General features: G+C 40.7%; 1 long non-coding RNA gene across 1 annotated transcript in view; it reads left to right on the top strand.

Annotated features, from left to right (window-relative positions):
- Positions 1–19035, top strand: part of LOC111923490 (uncharacterized) — a 39474-nt gene extending 20439 nt beyond the window's left edge. The window contains exons 7-10 of the long non-coding RNA XR_015276549.1: positions 4732–4852; positions 7386–7481; positions 18414–18568; positions 18673–19035. This is a non-coding gene — a long non-coding RNA (uncharacterized LOC111923490). The remainder of the gene's footprint in view (positions 1–4731; positions 4853–7385; positions 7482–18413; positions 18569–18672) is intronic.
- The last annotated feature ends 1150 nt before the right edge of the window (positions 19036–20185 follow it).

Here is a 20185-nt window from a genome sequence, read left to right on the forward strand (position 1 = left end):
GAAAGATTGGGTAAAAGTCAAATAATGTCTCAAAGATTTGGCCCCAAATAATACTAAATATAAATGCAAATAGGAAAGGTTGACTGGGGGAGAGAAGAAGTTCTGGCTTGCATACAGCTTTTCTTCAGAGATAAATAAATTCAGAACATTTTTAGATACAGGCTGAATAGAATATAATGCTGTATTTGTCCTCAGCTTTTATCACAACTGAGAAGAGTGAAAAATTGCCTCATCTGTAAGGGCTTGGAATATAATGAGCAAGAATGAGCTTCTCTGTCAGTCCTAATAGCTTTCCCTCTGAGCAGATAGCTGCAGTGGGGGAGATGTCACTTCTTTCTGCGGTAACCAAATAGCACTGGCAAATCACGGGTTTGCCACTGCAACTCAGCTGGCTGGTAAGAAATACAGACCCCTTCCAGGGGATGCTCTGGAGCATCAGTTACAGGCACATAAACACAGCTACAGATGCACATAAAGAAAGGCACATGTATAAATGCATACAGAGAAGAGAAAAAGGCAGAAAACATGTATCCTAAAAACTGTTGCGCTCCATCATTTTAAATATATGACATAAAACTTAATTTCAACTAAACTTTGCGTAGAGTAATGCCAAAATTGCTTAAAATATCTCTCTATGCTACATCGATACATACATCTAAAATACTGAACATATATGTAAAAACTATATATTCACATATGGACCATATATATATATTAACAAATTCATTTGGAGCAGCACTGAAGAGGTTAAGTTCCTAAGACCCCAAGGTTTATTTTACATCTAAATTGAAAGAACGGTAGTTCATGTTCTTACATACCACTAGATGGTGACTTGTGTAATGAGTTGTTGACTTTTATCATACAGTACATTTCTTTTTTTATTGATTCTAAAATAGAATCACAGTATTACTGAAACAGAATCAAAACATTACTGTCTGCACTGTTAATAATTTACCATGAAGTATATCTCCATAAACATCCTGCTGGTTTTAGGGAAGTCTAAGGCAAAGCTGTGGAAAGAAAAGGTGAACATGGCTCCTACTAAACTGTATTTGGGATTTTTAATATCTTTGTACAAAATTTTGTTTTGTTAATAGGAGCTGCAGGATGTCATGTACAAATGATTAGGCTACAATTCAGATGTCTCCTGAGATAAAAAAGCATCCAATTACAATTATGTAATGCCATGTGCATCAGCTTGTATAAACAGTAAGCTTTCACACATCAAGCAAAACTGCCTCCCCCCATGAGTGTTGTGTTCCCACTCAGAGCAACCTCTCATTTTAGCTATCTGCTATTAAAAGGCTACTTCAGAATCATACTTGGCACCTTTCCCTACAAGGCTGCAGCTACCACATCAAACAAAAGCGCTTTGTTTGGCAGCTGTAGTCTCGTTCTTCAGCTGGGCAGGGGATCAGAGTCTTATCAATAACAGGCTGTACCAAAGACTCACTCACCGCTTTCGTCCAGTGACACTTGTTGCTATTAATACCCTTCATCTGGCATAAATGAGGACAGCCCTTAGCCTCAGATAAGTGGTGAAAGTTCAATGATATCTATTCACTGAACAAAGAAAAGTAATATTTCTCTCTTTCCCCTTAATGCAACATTGAGAGGGGAAGTTTTTCAGTCCTGAATTGTTTTTTTTCTATTGCATATTTTACAAAGCTTCCTACAAGGAGGGAACCTGTATCAGTTTTTTAGCCCAGGCTGCCAATCTCTGTCAACAGCAATGCAAATAATAGCAATAGTAATTCACTGCAATAAGAGCCAGCTTCCTGTAGTTTGGTTTTTAACCATTTAACAGTTAAATAATGTATAAATCACAGTCATTTAACAGACTGTGATTTATACATTATGGCTTTCAAAATAACTGAAGAATGAGATTGTCTTGAAGACCTTGGATCCTGAAAATCAGACTCCTTTAAGGACTGGAAAATCCACAAACATGAATCATTTTTGGCCTATACAAGGGACCCCTTTTCTGTATGTGATTAGTGAACGGTTTGTAACGGCTATTCTTGTAATTTGTAGCTGGAATGAGAGTAGGTATCCCCTTGCTTGCTGTCCTGATGGATGACTGCACTACACAGATCTTGTTACCGCCACCAAATCAAATTTTCTTTTCTCATCAAGCAAACTCCAACCTGTGAACTAGCAGTTGTTTTCTGTGAGCATTTACACAAGCTAACATTTTTTTGTGCAAAGGGAAAGACAAACCAGATCTTGGCTGAAACAAAATGTGCTTGAAGAACCACAAAGGCATCTCAACATCCTTCTGGACTTTACCTACCTCCACTATTGATTGATCTGTTATAGCAAGGCCTTGTGCATGGCTGGACTCCAAGCATTTCTGGTACAGTGTTTATTAATGCCTTGCCAAGATGAAACATTTCTGAAACAAGATTAGCATCAGTATTTACAAGCAGAGGGTTAGCCCTAGAAATAGCTCAATCAAAAGATGTCAGAGCACGCAGATATTCATGGGAAATTATTTGCAAGGGACACATTCTCCCTTCCTCAGTTGTGCTTAATGTTTTCTTCCCACCATCAGATTCACTTTCCAGCTCAAAGCTTAAATGAGGAAAATACATAATTGCTTCCTAGAGTACAACTCTGTTTATTTTTTGCTACCTCTCTGCTTGCAAAACTGCCTATTGATTTCTTAACGTGTGTATTTCTGTCCTAATGACTAATGACTAAGCCTTAAGCTGTGCCAACCCTGGAAAAACAGGTTGTGTCTGTGCCACACTGAAGTGGACCTAAGAGGAATTAAAATTTTTCTTTTTTAATTAATTGAAATAACTTCTGATCGTGTCTTGCTATGCTGAGACTGCATTTGTGTCCAGCTCTGTGGGGAAAAAAGGGGTGGGAAAAGTCCTGGGAGAGCAGAAGCTTTAGAGACACATGGAATTTATGCTGAGTCCATAAACGAATGGTCCAAGACTATTTATATTCCTTGGAATATCCTAAATATGAACGTGGTTTTTAAATCTAGCTTTCTACCCTGACAGGGTGTGTGTTTGAGAGATCCAACGGTTTTTCATTTTTCATTCTGAGAAAACAACAACCAATATCCTGGCTTTCAGAATGGGTATACAGGCAAGCCTTGTAAATGCAATATAGTTAATTTGCAGTGTCCCTCTGGGAGCCTGGTGACACTGAACCTTCAATGTGACCAAAACTGGCCTCAGTCAGGGTGCATTTCTTTTGAAGCAAACACAGGAAAAGCAATTACAAAACCAACCCCAACCTCAACCCAAAAACAAGTAGAAATCTTGGATAAGGGGAAAGCAAAAATAAAATGGTGACTACTCCTTATCTGGTTTGAAACAAGAGCTTTTTCCAGTCCCTAATCTATATTCTACCTCTCTTTTCACTACAGGTTGTCAGATGAATTTTGAAATGCAAGTGAAAAATTGGTAGTTTAAAAAATTGCTCCCATTACACTATTTTAGAGGGTTATAATCTAGTCAAAAAATATGTGCTAAATCTAGCTTGCTTTTACTAGCTAAAGGGATTTTTGAAGAGTGATATGCTGAAGCAAACTATAGTGCACATCCTTGTAACCAGTATCAGCTGAAGAGTTAATCCTTATAGAAAATGTGCATAACATTGACTAGAGCTCATGTGATTTTCTGTTTTTCTGTTGAATAAAGTATCTGGGAACAATGAATGTGATACATTGCTGCTACTAATGCTGTAGCCTGTCCCTTTGTTTAATTACTGCAATTAATCTTAATCTGTCTTTGTTTGGCAACAGCTAGGTTAGGAAGAACCAGCTGAATGCTTTTCAAAGAGACTGCTGTTTTGATCACTAAGCTCACGGTCTTTTCTTTGGCAGATGAAAATATTCAGCATTTTATTGCAATCCAAGTATATGCTGTATGGTTCTCCAAAATACAATTGTGTATTACTAAGAGAGTAGGAAAAATATTTGCTACAAAGGGATTTTTTTTTGGTGTACACAGTAGAAAAATGAAATTCAGTGTGTCGAGAACATTTTGCCCTGTTCTGTCTATAAAAATGACACAGCTGTGTTTCACATTGTATGAACCACTCACATAAGCATTTAATTCACTCATTGTAAATTGAGCTACATAAAGATGATGTAATAATTAGGTCTGAAACAGATGGAAGTCCTACTTTAGATAATACACTCACTAAAATAGCATTTGCTGGCTTCCTTCAATTCTATACATTTTAGTCTGTAAAGCTGTAGTTCTGATCAGATGACAGTTGCTGAAAATAATAGAATAGGCAAGGTTTGCAGAAATTTTTCTGAGACAGGAGATCATAATTTTTTTTCAGCACTGCATTTATTTAGGCATTGCTGTATATACGTAGAACACTGAGTACAATTTCTTGGTTGTGATTCTAGGAAAATATAGTGAAGGAGTAGCAATCTCATGGAAACAAATTTAAATTTTTCCACTGAGTGTCAGTGAGTATAACTTTACCCCATAAAGACCTAAGGACTGTGAGAGGGTCTTGGCTGGGCAAAGATCAGCCCCATGGGTGATCTGGTCCTTGCTTACCCTTGATTATGTAAAGAACAAGACTGTGCACACACAGGGAGGATGGAACACTCTGCCCAGAACACATGCAAAGGTAAGTTCTCTGTTTCAGATGGACCACCAGCAACCCTGTAAGAGGAAAAGGTTCTTTAGCTCTGTTTCTGGTGCTCATTCTTGTGAGAGCCCAATTAAGCAAAGTTTCTGCTGTTTTCAGCTCCTCTGGACACGAACAAGAGGTGGTATCCAATCTGCCATAGCAGAACTTCACCTGGGAGAAAACTGGAACCTAATGCAGGACTGTGCAGAGCAGGCATTGCCTCATAAGGAGTGTTCAGGTAAACTCAGCTTCTGCAGGTTTCAGTGACAAGGAGGAAAATACTGGGTGTATGACAAAGGTATCAGGTATTGTAAATGCTGCAGAATAAAATTGGTCATGGTACATTTGCCATTTCTATGTGCTAAACTCTAGGGATATAGGGACATGCCAGTGTTTGTGACAGCATTGTATGGCAGTGGATAGTGTGCTCAGATCCTGGAATCTGGATTATTTTCAGAGTGAATGTATGTCTGACCTCTGTTCTAAAATATTTTAAATAGGAAGAAACCACCTGGATTTTCTGACCATCTACATGTCTATTTTCCTTCAGCATGGGAAAGACATGGACTTGTTGCAGCAGGTCCAGAGGAGGGCCACACAGATTATCAAGTGTCTGGAGCACCTCTCCAGGCTGAGACAGCTGGAGTTGTTAAGCCTGGAGAAGGGAAAGCTCCAGGGAGACATGGCACCTTCCAGTACCTAAAGGGGCCTGCAAGAAAGATGGGTGAAAAACTTTTTAGCTGGGCCTATTGTGATAGAACAGGGGGCAATGGTATTAAACTGTAGGAGGGTTGATTTAGAGTAGTTATAAGTAACAATTTTTTTACAATGAAGGTGGTAAAACACTGGAACACTAGACACATGGTGGATACCCCGTCTGTGGAGAAATCCATGGACAGGTTGGATGGTGCTCTGAGCAACCTAATTAGTTGAAGATGTCCCTGTTCACTGCAAGAGGACTTGTATGAGATGACCTTAAAAGTTACTTCCAACCTAAACTATCCTATGATGTTATCTCTGTCCTACTGATGGCCAGTTGTGCCTCACACAGTTCCACTTGCTGTGAGGTAACATTTTAATATTTACACATCGTGCTGCTTACAGCCGCAATAACACAACTCAGTCAAGACTTGGGGAAAACTGAAAGTGTTGCATGGATTTGTTTGGAAAATATATCAGTGTTTGTAAAATCAGTGTGCTGAGGTTTTATGCTGATGTTGTTTCAGTGTTGGCTGGTTCAGGCAGGTAAGGCTGAAAAAACCCCTCTTTGGATCTATAATCCCAGTTCTTTAACAAAGGGCTCTCTGCTCCAGGGAGTGCAGTCATGTTTCAGAGCATTGCTCAGACTCAGTATGGATGAGAACAGATTAAAGAAACAGTTAGCATTAATACCCCTCAATTTAATCAGCACAGAGTCACCCAGCTGTGTCTGGGCAGCCCTCACTTGCTCCCTGGAGGCCCAGTCCAGCACTATGAGCACACGTACTTGTGTTTTGCCAAACAAACCTCAGTCTGTGCTTGCAAGAAGTCCTCCACAGGGATGCAAGTCTAAATCACATAGATGCATAGAAAATGGCTCCATGAGTGGTTAGTTCAAATCTAAGGATTTTAAAAGCAGGATATGGTGGTTTTGTTCATTTGATGAAACATTCAGCATTTATTTATTATTATGAGCAAACACCAGCAGATTATAATTACTATTTTCTTTTCCTATTACTCTGGCAACCCGAAAACACTACAGAGAAAACCTGTCTTTGGCTCAAAAAGCTTACAAACCAAGCACAAGGCAAGAGATAGTAGATAAAATTGACAGAAGTGTCAAAGTTGTGTCAGAAGTGATATTAATAAATAGATGCCTTATTTTAATTTTGTTGTTAAAAAGGAAAAAAGGAAATAAAATCTCAGGACTGAACATTGCATCTGACCCCAAAAGTAAGCTAGTTATAAGTGCCTGAAAAAATGGAAAGGAAATGAGGAGCTGGATTTTTCACAGAGTTGTTATAAATTCCAGAGTTGGTATCTCTCTTATCCAATGACTCACAAATAGGCATCTTCTGTTGAGACTGTTGTCTCCCAGGAGGAGAAGAGCACAAACACACTGTGAGGCTTTGTAGTGTTTTAAGTTTGGGACAAGGGTGTTATTTATAAGAGGGCCTGAAATCAGACATCCAGGTCATGCCAAAGAAGTTTTCACGCATCCTGTGTGCTAGTCCATAGCACTTCTGCTGTATTTGTGATGCATGTGCCGTAAAAAAAAGTACTTTGTGTAAGCTTCAAAAAACAGTTTTCTTTACTGCTGCCCTTTATTTTCACCTGTCAGTCATGCTGCTAACTGCAGGCAGAGGCTTCTTTAGCATACTGCAGAGATGTGTCCCTTTGTTCAGTTTACAGATTCTTCACCAAGGACTTGTTTGTTATTTGGCATTATTAAGCAGCTGATTTTGCAGGAGTACATTCGAGCCATGGATTGTTTGCCAGCAGTTTGTAATAAGCCAAGAATGAGCAACAACATATAATCAAATCCATTATGACTACATTAAGATTACAGTAGAGAAAGGAAATTGAACAAACAAAAGTATTGCAAAAGTGCAGCTAAGAACAATGAAGATATCTGAACAATGTTGTAAACACTTATTACTACTTACATAAGGTCCACATGTCTGTGTACTCTCAAGCCTCAGACTGAACAGACTTTCCTTTTAAGGCTGTGCTCAGATAAGGTCAACCTCTGTTAATATGGAATCATATCAAATACAATTTTTTTTTCTCAGCAGCTCTCTTGGAAAAACTGAAACCATTCCTTAAGTGGCCAAACTCTCCCTTCAGTCCTGAAAATTTTTATTATTGAAAAAACAAGAGAAATTCAGGTAAGATGATAAAATTCCAGAGGAATATATCAACCTTAGGGAAAATAAATATTTTATACAGACAAATCTAAAATTTAAAAGAAGATAGTAAATACCATACATAATGGAGAGCCAGTATTTAAGATGCATTAATACAGATACATTTGTCAATGCAGAAAACAGGTAATAAAGTAGGTGTAGTGTCAGCTCAGGCCTGAATGGTCACCTTCTTCTTGATGTGAGGAAGGAATGGAAGGCAGAAAAAGTAAATACAGGCCAGTAGCAGGGAGGAGGTAGTGCACCAGATTCTACAGAAGGCAAATGGGAATAGTTTTGTAAGTCAAATGTGTTTTCCAGTTCTCCCTTTTATGACATTTGCTGTGGGAGAGGCGTTGGAGGTGGCTGACAACAGCAGCCGTCTGCCCTGCACACACCACACGCTGCTGGCCAGCCCACGCACTGCCAGCAGCTCTGACTTGCCACAGCACAAACAGGAGGGGCACTTGCAGCAAATGCAAGGTCCAACCAGCCAGAGAGACATCCTGGCTGCAGAAAAGCATAGTTTTTAATGGAATGGTCTCATGCAGTATCTGTTATTTCCTGACAGACCAAAAAGTCTGTCTTTCCCTGCCAGCATCTTCTGCTGAAAATTTTAATAGCAGATTTAGGATTATTTGGCCATTAAGTGGATTGAGACTTAGCTCAATCAGCTACTCTGCCATTAAGATCAGTGGCTTTCCTGGGATTGAATTTAGCTAGAAAATAATTATTCACTGTGTTCTCAGAAGGAAAGATTGTATTTCAGTATTTTGGTAGAGAAGACTGCTGAGGCATAACGAGAACACAGAGAAAGAAAATATATAGCATGCTGTGCAAATGATATGGTCCTTCTTTCTTCTCTGCATAATTCAGTCTTTGCCAGATTTTAGCAGACAGGCTGCACTCAGTTTGCCTTTCAGAAGCTGATGACTGGAAATGCCAGCTCTCCCCCATTTCCCTGCAGTAGGGGAAACATGCACCCCCAAGCATAGCAAATGATTTCCTCAGAAGGGAGACTCTCAGTAGCTAGAAATCATTACTTTACCCCAGGTTTCCTCTCTGATCATTTTGTCATTTGAGCTTAGCATTGTAGGATTAAAACAGGAACTAGCTGCAGGAAGTACAGGTAAATTAAGCTTATTGAGACTGAAGAGATGATCTCTTCTGCTCAGTACATTTACGCTGAAATAAAAAGCTGGTAGGAAGCAGTCATGGATCTGTCCCACTAGGACAGATCTGCTTGTATCAGGGGTGGCGGGGGAGAGAGCATTTCTACCCTCTCTCTGCAGGGCTTTCTGCTCTCATGTAACTAGGCAGTAAAAATAAGTTGGAGGGGAATTCTTATTCTTCTTAGGCACAGCCCTCTTTGATTACAGCCAGCATTATCACTGCCTTCTGGGAATTAAGTCAATGCCTTTGTAAATTAAATCGTGGGGAGGGTTGCTGGTTTTCCAGAAGTTCAAGATCTGAAATGCCTTTTGGGCTTCACAGAAAGAAAACCACTGAGCTTTTCTTCACACCCAGAAAATGGCACAATTGTGACCTTTTTTTCAGGGTAAACCCTGAGCAGATCAGCTAAGAGCATAGGGCTGAGTTGCCTTGGAGAGAGGCTCTGTTGGTAAACTCTGCAAGGGGAAGGGAAAGCCATCAGCAGTCTAATGGGTCAGCAGTTGGCCCCAAAGGGAGGTGGTGGACTTTTGGCTATCTGCAACGCAAAATCCTGCTTGGCCACACAAAATCTGTAGCTTGCACAAGCCCAACACAGCAGCATAGCACCTGTCCAGTGTACACCTGAGCCGTATTTTGAGTGTGGGGCTGAGCTCTATTCACCCATTAAAAAGCATCTGGGCACAGGTCCTTTGTGCAGAGCAGAGATGCAGGGACCGGATGAGTAAAGCCCAGGACTGAGCCATCCCCTGCCTCGGTGTGATCCGGACATGAGCAGCAGCCAAAGCTGTCATCACTTATTCCATGCCTGTGGGAAGCACTGGGTATCTGGTGTCTGGTAGGGTGCCTACAGAGACCCAGGTTTGCTGGCTGCAGAAGCACAGAGGTGAACTAAAGGCGTTATGACAAATGGGCACTGGAGATTATGGGGCTTCTTGCCCATGCACTAGCCCACACTGCTGTGCTCTGTGACTCCTTTACCGTGTATTCAGATAATATTTGTATTCCTGATGCTCTATAAATTAGATTAAAACCAAATAGATAAAGCCTGCTTTATTTTATAGGATTTATCTATTTATAGGATCAGGTTACATGAGGCATCTGTGCCAGTATCCTGCTCTGAGATCAGGTGCTCTGAAAAACAGGTTCACAAGACTCAGTAAGTGACATGTAAATGAATAAATTTCTCCCTAACTCTCTCTCACAGAGACTTTGTTCAGATTCAAACTGGCTACATTTAGAGGCATTCAGAATTCCTTTTTTTTTTCAAGGGAGAGAAAAGCTTTTGTATAAAATTAAAAGAGCAACTAGTTAATGAAACATTTTTATGATGAAAAATAATTTGTACTTATGTATGTGCATTTGTTTTGGTGAAAATTCAGCATCATCCTACACTCATTTACCTTGACATTGGCATATACACATACCAAATATTTGCTCAGTTTCCCCCATAATTTAATATAGAGATCTCTAAGTATCCCTTTCTTGGTATGCCCTCTCTTCCCCTCTCTCATATCACTTCAATAAATAGCCAAAATCCACAGGAATATAATGGTGTTGTACAATAATTTGAAATGTGAAAAGAAGTGAGAGAAAAACAGTTTCCCTCATGCAAAGTTGTGAGGGATAAAATGAAGGCTCATCAGCTCTGTGTAAAGAAGCAGAGATTCAGGTCAGGTATAAACCTTCTCCAGTAGATCAGGCTGTGGAATTAACCACCTGAAAAGATCACTGAGTCACATCAAAGGAGGGATTGTGGAGCTGGAGGCTGTGGAAATTGCATTGGCATTAGGATGCAGCGACAGAGTCCCAGTAAGGCTGGCTCAGCTGCCTGACCCTGCCATCTCCACCTGGGGGTCAGTTTTTATTTCATGCACAATTAAATGTGACTTTTGCCTTATCTGGATGTAACAAGCTTGTTGTGCAGCTCGAGGTGTCCCTCGAGTGAAGTCTCAAGCTATGGTTAAGCTTATCCAGCCTCCAACAGACGGGGAGAGAGATGACTTTGTCCCAGCTCCCAGGGCTTTGCACTCTCTGGGCACCGTGGAGGGCCAGGAGAGCTCCCTTGTGGGCAGGGCTGGCAGCAGTGGAGGGAGGAATAACAGCTCTGGCTCACACCTGCAGCAGGTGAGACATGAGACCAACAGTATCACACAGAGCTGTGCCCCACACCACTGCTGTTTGTGTTGACCACCAGTTAATGAGCTGGAGAGAGCAAATAGCAGAGACATGTGGAAAACAGCTGGCTTGGTATGGCTGTGAGCATATCAAGCACAAACACTGATCTGTCACTGCCCTTTCCAGACTGACCAGTTCACCAGGTGCCAGCAGCCAGTGCCAGTGGGAGGAGGATTCTTGCTCCACCACCAGCAGCCGGACCTGCACTGGGCTGGGACAAGGAGTCCCTTGTCAGAGCAGACAGTGCCAAGGGCTCTACATGTTTATGTGCTATGTATTATAAACTGTGCTCCTCTTACTCTAATTTCCTTCAATTTTTTTTTCCTGCTGTGGCTTTCTCACTTCCATGATGGTACCATATTCCCAGTGAAACTGGCAGTTGCTCATCACTGGGATCAAGGGGAAAAAGTCCCTGGTCACGGTAATGGTATTCAGTCACCCTTACTGAGCTGTAGTGTGATGTCTTTTACTTCCCTGGCCTTTTTTCAAGCGAACATTGACTTCACTGAATCACAAAATCACAGAGTGGGTCATGTTGGAAAGGACTGAAGTGGGGTCATTGGGTCCAGCCTCTTTGGTCAGGTAGGGTTGTCCTAGAGCAGGTGGCACAACTTTTCTGGTCAGCCTCTCAGTAGCTTCATGCTTCCCTCCAATATTGGATCAGGGTGCACTTGAATATCAGTAACAGACTGTGCTACGCATAGCAGCTCAATACAGCAGTTTGGAAGCAGTTTGGAACTAAAAAAACCCAACCCATGCTGAGTTTATCTGTCATGGAGATGCACAGGGGCAGTGTGCAGTGGCTCCTTCTGGGAGCCTTCAGGCTGCAATGAGAGAGCTGTGTCTGGGTGCAGTCAGCATCACTCTGACACAAGCTAAACCTGGCATTTCATCCTGGCTGCTCTCAGTGACACTGTCCCATCCCCAGTGTAAGGTAGCACAACTGGTTCCTGTCCTAAGCAGGTTTTGAAAGCAAAGGCAGGGAAAAGGGTGTCTGCAGGCCCCCCACCTCAGGATTTCTGCTCCTGGTGCCTCGCAGCAGGACAATTGCAACAATCTTTTACCTCTATCTGGTATGTGCCTGAGCTACTCCACTGGTCTCTGCGTGTGGATAATGAAATCTTTACTTGTTTCCATGAATTGCAGAGAGAGTCTTGAACAATTGTCAGCTAGTCACCAGCCAAATGTAACTGAAGTTATGTAAGGTGAACGATATAAAAGAAATAGTTATTTACAAAAGCACAGGAGATGGTACCACTTAAAACTTTTAAAAGTAGCAGAACTGTTTTTAGACTGCTGCCAATGAAGTTTTCCAAACTAATGCCCCAAGGACTATGAATACTTTAAACAGAGTTCTTAAAGAATGCCTCTCTTTTTCAAATCCATTAAGTATTTTACCACAGAGGTGAACAGAAAGGCAAGCCTTGCAGGTTGAGTACATCTGAAATGGAGGTTTGTAATGAGGGTAGTGGGTTCCTAATCTGTGTGTCAGGTTGCTTAAGGCTTGTTTTTGAGAGAGGCACCAATGTGTACACAGTTGACAAGGAGGGTGTAGAAGGCTGTAATCTGTGCAATCATGTGTAATCCTGTGCTCTGTGCATTACCAGGTGCTATCCTTCTGCTTAGGGATGTGTTGGTATTGCTATAGCCAGGCTCCCAGGCTGGACACTCAGCAGCTCTAATCCTGGAGAGATATCCCTGTTTGGCTTGCCTTGCATTTGCATGAACAATCATCATTATATCAAAAGAAGATAAATTGCTAGCTAGAAAATTATTTGAAAGGAGTTTCAAAATAGTTTTCTGAGAAGAAGGCTGTGCTAAAAACAAATACCTCTTTACGTATATGCATAGTGTGAGGATTATCACATAAGGAAAGTTGGATATAATGCAGTTAAGTGTGCGTAATGCTTCTCCACACCTCTACATGCCATTGTGGGAATTAGTTCCTTTCCCCTATAAACTCTCTGTTCTGGCAGGAGAGGGTCTTGAAGGCAGCTATCTGCCACTGCTAAATGAATTGTACAACAATCATTGCCTACATCCCACTGGTCCGCAGAGACTTTCTATTTTCATATTTTCAGTTTTTCACTCCTGTAAAGACACACTTTAAAGCCCAAAGACAGTTGGCTTGCCACAGACAATTACAACCTCCCTTGGACATAGCTTCATGCCTTTGCTATTTATCCTACCTTGCCTAAGGGGAGTATCTCTTACTATTGAAGAGGAGGCCTGAGTCTGTCATTAATATAATTTACTAGAATAATTTACTAATTATAGGCTGTTACCTTCTGCTCAGACTCAAGAATAAACCAGTATGCACAAACATTCAAGTGAAACAAGCATGCAGTACCTTGCATGCCTCTTTTTTTAAAAGGTTGTTTTTAAAAGCTGAAACAAGTACATGTTCTGTGTGTGAATATGGAGCAGAACAGTATATCATAATTTCAACTGAGATTCCAACCAAGAACCCCCAGTCAGAGTATTATCTGAATAAAATACCTCATTATACTATGCTTGAAAACACTTCCAGCACCTGTAACTACAGATCTGCGCCTGCCAGGTTTTCCTGCATTTGAGGAGTAATTCAATTATTCTCGCTTCCTGGAGATAGATTTGCAAGTCCAATAAATTACAGGGACAAGCAGGTAATTAGACAGCTAAATGTTGTAATTTACAATGGTATTTATTTAACCTACAATCTTCTACTTACAGCTGACTGGACATTAAGAAGGGGGATGTGGAGTCACAGGCTGTTTAAAAGCATTGGGTCCATGGTGCCTGACTAATAACTTTCCGTCATATTTCCCTTATATTTTTTGCTCTCATGCATGCTCATCAGCTCCTTGCATGTCTTCCATTCTTATTAACCAGTGGCTGAACCACCTTCCCCATTCCCTGTTGTGTGGTTTTTCTGTCTTCCATTCTCTAGCCAAATCCCCTTCTTTTTTTCCTTGCCAAGATTTGAAAAAAGTCTTATCCCATGTTGTTCTGCGCTGGAAGGTGAGTCTGGTTAGGAAGCCACAGGTCACAAAGCTTGGATAATTCACATATAAATATATTTTCACTAAAGGTTAGACACTTGCATCATCCACTTTTCTAGCCTGGGGTGCCAGATAGCTAATGTGTGCAGTAGCTAAATAGCAGCTTGATTTTTTTTAAAGGTTACATTGCTTTTAGCTTATCTGTGTTATGCTGGGCATGGTGTTACTGGCATTTCATGACATCAGAGTTACCTTTATTCTGACAACAATACAGAAATACCCAGAAGCTACAACATGATATAAGCCCTTTATGATGGTTATGCTTAAGGTAGCCTTACAGAAAAATAAATGTAGATTTAACTTCTGTCAGAAAAATAAACTTCTCTGAGGGATGTGGTATAGAAATGAGCTCCCTCCTCATTCCCTTCTACATCTCAGCAGTCATTTAGTTCAATCTGAAAAACCATATGAGATAATCATAAGATTTTTATGTTGTATTTTATTCAATCCTTTTTATTGAACTGAAAGAAAACAATACAGAAGATATAATACTTCAGCTGGAGGAGTGGAAAAAAAAAACAGTTTCTCTCTTTATCCAAATGAATAAAGAAAAAAAAAAGGTCCAACATACCCCCTTGCCCCCACACTCATTCCCTCAGCCACCAAATTAATAAAAGGGAAAGCGTCAGAGGGTAGGTGAACATCTGTCTCCTTTCTATGTCTGTGAAAAAAAAAAAAAAATTGCTGTTTTGATTTAAAATAACTGGTTCAGTAACAATTTTGGATGTTGGAGAAATTACCAATAGACTTTGAGTCAAGCCAGGATTTTGAACCACATCTTGAAGGTAGCTGAAGGTCTGGTAAATTTAATAAGTTGAACATTTCCCTGCTTCTAAACTAAGCTGCTTTTTTCCATGTGGCAGTGACAGCTTCAGATTACACGAGTGGGACAGCGCAATCTGTAGTGTTCAGGAAAGGTTTGCTGTACCAGGGCTTTCAGCCCATCTTTCCTGCTCCACAAATTATGGGTCATTTGAGAACCAAGGAGATCTGTGGAGATGAAGCAGAGAAATTTGGCATTAATGTGTCACTGCACATGAGAGAACAGTTGTTTATTTTGATTCTGTACAAAATCCCAGTGCAGATGATGAGAGCACTTCCTCCCCTTGGAATTCACCAAGACTTTTGGAAAGAAAAATACAGTGAAGGACACTACTGAACAAGATCAAACATGCAGTAGTCAAACCACAATTTTGATTGAGATAGCAGAAGGAGTGAGGTACTAATGTGGGGGTTTTAACACAAAATGGATTTAAAACAAGCATTTTCCTAGCATCAGAATTAGAAAGTGAGGCTGAGAAATCATCTAAAATTACATGAAGATGAGACTTCAAGAAGATTTGATCATTATTAGAGTTAGGTCGGGTAGGTGGACCAGGAAGGAAATTATAGGAAATATTGACTGATGCAGTAGTAGAGATTCTCCTGTGGGGGTTGGCCAACAAGCTGAGGCCAAGTCCCCCATTGTGCTGCTGCAGCCACAAAGGCAAATCAGATCCTGGGCTCCATCCTCAGGGACATTGTGAGCAGAGACACACATGATCATCCCACCCCATTCAGTGAAGGAGAGCATTTAAATGTCTAAGGAGGGTTTATTTTGCTGTGGAATTGGAGAAGGGAATGATAAAGAAACACACAGTCATAGCTGAAAATGGATAAGAGTAAGGTTTAGGTTAGACATCAAGAGAAGTATCAAGCCTATTGTATGACACTGGCTTGTGAAATAGTTCCTTACAAAATGTGGAAACAGGAGCTGCAAAGAAATCTCAGGGAAGAAAACCTTGGGAATTAACACCACTAAATATATCTGTCTGGTTGTGGCTGTTTGGGTGCAGAGAAAATACATGAATGGTTCTTCCCATCCCTTGACCTATTGTCTGGTATCAGCACAGTAAGAGGGATACAGCCATCCTGCTCTGCTGTGTGCCAGGTTAACCAGGGACAAGCTTAAGTCCATGAAGATCTCCCTTTAATGTCACTGGGAAGGTTTTTCCACTGGTGCTAGGAAACAGCTTGCTTTACATTTCAACCCCATTTGTGAAGCTGTTGCTTGGATGTTAAATAAAAAAAAAACAAAACACAAAAACCACTAGCTCTTTGTTTTCTATTTAGAATATTTTGTATTGCCAGAATAGCACAAGGAATATATTCCCAGAAAGAGGAAGAAAAGAGCCCATGAAACCTCAAGGTGTATCACATTATCTCTTTTGGTAAATATACAATGGTTTATTCCTTGACAAGGAAAATTCATTCACCTTCTTTTCTGCACATTTTTTTTTTTGTTGAGTGAGTGGGCAGACTGTGATAAGGGGTACTTAATTTGACATTGCATGTATTTATGACCTACAAAACTTGATATAGACCAAAAAGAGTGGGCAGAGGATGGAAACTGAGAGCTGGCTTAGCAGCTGAATATAGACCTAAGAGCCAAGAAATCCTCAGTACTAATTGTACTGCCACTACTGATTTATGAAATGTCCTTGGGCACTATTAAAACTTAGCAAGTGTTTTGAGGTGGAAGAGAGCTATGTGCTTCTATTAAGATGGCATAATGAGGCTTTAATTAGGGAAAAATTGGCTACTTCTCTGCTGAGATGGAATAACTATTGAGGATGTGAATATATAAATACTCTACTGAAGCTGAAAAGGAAGTTATTGGTTCCTCTGACATGAAATCTTGAGGATGGGTCATAGAACATTTCAGCATTACAATAGAGATTGTATATAATTTTGTATGTGACAGTGTCACCATCAAAGGTAAATACACTTTAAACAATTTTAATTTATAATTAATACTGATTGAAAAAGTTGTTTTCATTCCAGTGAAATTAATATAAGCCAATATGTACTCAAGATGGGTGGAAACTTAAACTTGGCCATATTTCCTTCCCATGGGAGCATTAAGCCAACTTTGACATTTTATACATTTTTAATTAAATCACTATGATTTTTGCAGGCCAGTGTTTGGTCTGACAGTATTTTTAAGCTTGAAATTCAAAGGTAGATGATTATTTTAACAAATGTGCACAAAGATTAAAAATTGAATCCCGTCAGTGTTGAGACTGCATTGTCTGTTATCTCTGTTTTGAGTAAAACAGATGGTTCATATTGCAAATGATGCATGAATAGGACTTCCCCAATGTGATGCAAATGGATCTGTGAAACTGGCATTGTATGGAGGAAATGAGGCTGATGTTAGTAGAAACTTCTTGGACAGACATCAGTAAATGAACATGTTTTTTGATTATGTTTCACCACCCGTTAAAAAGCAAAGCATGTTCAGAAAAAAATAATAAGAGAGAAATATGTCCTTTTGGAGAGTGATAATTTCAGGGACAATAAGCCAGTCAGCAAGCCAGTGCCTGGTCCTGCTCCTGATTCCCATTGTCACCTTTGGCAAGTGCAGACACTCAGTGTCTCTGGGTCAGCCTCTGTAACACAAGCTCCTGCTGTTTATCATCTTTCTGATGCATTCAAACCATGCATGTTTGGGGCACACATTTTCCCCCTGTGGCTGGCACAACCACTGCACACTGCTGTATTCCAGAAACTGGGAACAAACAACAGTGTGATGGGAACAATATTCCCCTGAGCTTGAATGTCCTTCCATATGCACTGGATTGTATGGAATAGATACTATAACATAAGAGAGCCTTTTCATTTGAGCAGTTACTCACCTCACTTTTCCCAACAAAGTATTTTCAGGAAATACCTCACTGCTACTTTAAGCAAATGAGGCTCAGCCTAAATTCCTCTTTAAGCCCCCAGTGTAGGGCAGGCCTTAATGAGCTTTCAGTCTGTTCCTACAATTGTCAATATATGTGTTTCAGTGATTAAATACATTCTCACTCAGGCTGGTGTTATGGTGACCAGATTTACTTAATCTTTAAAATTTTTGATTCTTACAGTTTTTGAGGAAAATGCAGATCTATCACAGCAAACTAGTATGCAAGAATAGTTTGCATTATCCTTAATTATGGTATTGAAAGTGTCCAACAGCCTTGTTTTAAAATGGAACACCCCAATCACCAGCTGGTTTTTGTGCGTTTTACTTCATTTACTTCTGTTACCATAGATCACAGAATCGTGTTGTTTTTTGAAAACAGTTGAATGAGTTATTTATTTGAGGTTTTGGGCCTGGTAGCTTAAAATTGTTACAAATTTATGAAATGTCTGTGAGAGCAGCTGCAACAGGTTGAACTGAAGGATGAGAAAAACATGTTCATAAGAAATAAGGACCCCAAACTTTTTCTTGTCCTTTTATTTGCAGATCAGGCTGTCTTGCAGATTTTGATCACATGGGTTCATTTTCAAGCATTTATTGCAGCTATTCCACAGGTACCCCAACATGGTCAATATGGAGTCTCGCTGCTAAGTGCCATGACTGATTGCCAAATTCCCCTTGGAAAACTTTCCTTTTCCTTATTCAAAATAATGCTGTCAAAGAACACTAAAACCTCCATCTTTGCACAGCTTCCCACTGATTTGATGAATCACAATCTTGTTTGCTCTGTGGCTCTTGGTTCAGAGCACACAGGTGGAGACTCTACCCAAGATGGATCCCACCAGGAAGAATCTGAGAGACACTGGGAAAGAAAGGTGACATCCAGGGTCACCAGCTGGGAAGGACAAAGAAGGCTTGGGCTGAGAAAGAATAGTGACAGAGCATGTGGAAAAAGGAAGGTATGGAAATTTGAAATTCTAAGAACACACAGAAATTTGGAATGCCATGAAAATTTGCCTTGTTTTAGCTGTTGAATATTATATATTCTGTCCTCTCCTTGCAGGGATTCCTAATTCCTGTATTAATTACAGTTTTTATGGCATACTGGGCACTCCTGTGCGTATTTGCTTCAGAGCTCACCAACCTGGAAGATATGAAGACATGGCTGAGGTTTGCTCCTTGCCTAATAAAACAGTCTGATCTTGAACAGGTCTATCTGGCCACTGTAGTAAGTGATGTGAGCAACCCTCATAAAATGAAACGTTCAATATTCTGTCTGTAGAATCACATCCATTTTCACAACATCTGGAATGATTCCCCTGACTTTTCAGTGCTTTTTAGGCTAAATGTTCCGTGAAGTCTGTGTACAACTAACAGTTGCTGCTTTTTTTCTGGAGTGAGAAGAGAATGTACATTTTTGCATCCATTTGTGTGGCTTCTGGGACTTTTTCTGCTTTTAACGTTCTCTGGCAATGCCTCATCTTGAGTCTGCCTTTGGCGGCAGCCACTGCACTGAGGGGCCATGCAGGCAGAATAAATAACAAGGCAGTGCTGAGAGGCTTTCCTTGATACAAATTGCTGTAGGCTGGGCAGAGAGGGCATATTTTGTTAGCAAAGAAAAGGCCCCCACAGCTGCTGCTGTAGGAAACTGATCCATTATTGTCACTCTCTGTGCTGGGAAAGGACAGAACTTTTTTATTTTCTTTGGTTTCTCTTGTATAGTCTGCCACAGCAGCCAGCATCAGCAAAACCAGACCCATGTTCATCTTGTCAAAAGATCACTTTTATTTCTGAATGCTGATTACTCAGGCAGACTGCAAGGCAGAGCTGTGGTAGTTTCAAAAGCAGGGTAACAAATTGTTGTACTGAAGTGGCAATAACACAAAAAATGGAGGCATGGTACAAGCGATCCACTTAAGGGATCTGGAAAAGCTGTGAAGAAAAGGACTGGGGCTGAAAGACAGATGTTAGGTGAAGGAAGTTTTTGCTCAGCACTTGTTAGACCACATCTAGAGTACTGTGTCCAGCTTTGCCCCTGCAACTCCAGAAGGGCGTTGATGACCTAGAGCAAGTTCAGCAGAGAATTTCCAACATGACTGGGGCAGGAGCACTTGCCTAGTGAGGAGGGGCTGAGAGAGGTGGGCTTCTTCCATCAGGCGATATAATGGCTTTGGCTTTTTTTAGGCTTTGAACAACAGATGCCTAGTGAGTACCAGGAGGTCACACAAAAGGTGGAACCAAGCTGTTCATATTTGGGCATGATAGAGATGTAAGGAGAAGATTTTTCACTGCAAGGAAAGTCAGGCAGCCAAGTGTTCTGCCCAGGGAGGCTGTGCAGACAGTCTTCTCTCTGGGAGGATTTTCAAGGCCCAGATGGATAAACCCTCAAGCAACTAAGGTCTGAAGCTTACTTTGCTTTATGCAGGGGTTTGAACCAGAGACCTCCTGACCCTTTCCACCTGAGTTACTCTGTGATCCTGATTACCAGCCCCTCCATCCTACTAAATATAATGTCTGTTCTACACAGCTCACTACACCTCAGTCATCATCCAAAACAGTCACTATATGAACTCCTA

Source organism: Cyanistes caeruleus, chromosome 1, assembly GCF_971803275.1.
Source record: "Cyanistes caeruleus chromosome 1, bCyaCae1.hap1.1, whole genome shotgun sequence".
Taxonomy (NCBI): Eukaryota; Metazoa; Chordata; class Aves; order Passeriformes; family Paridae; genus Cyanistes; species Cyanistes caeruleus.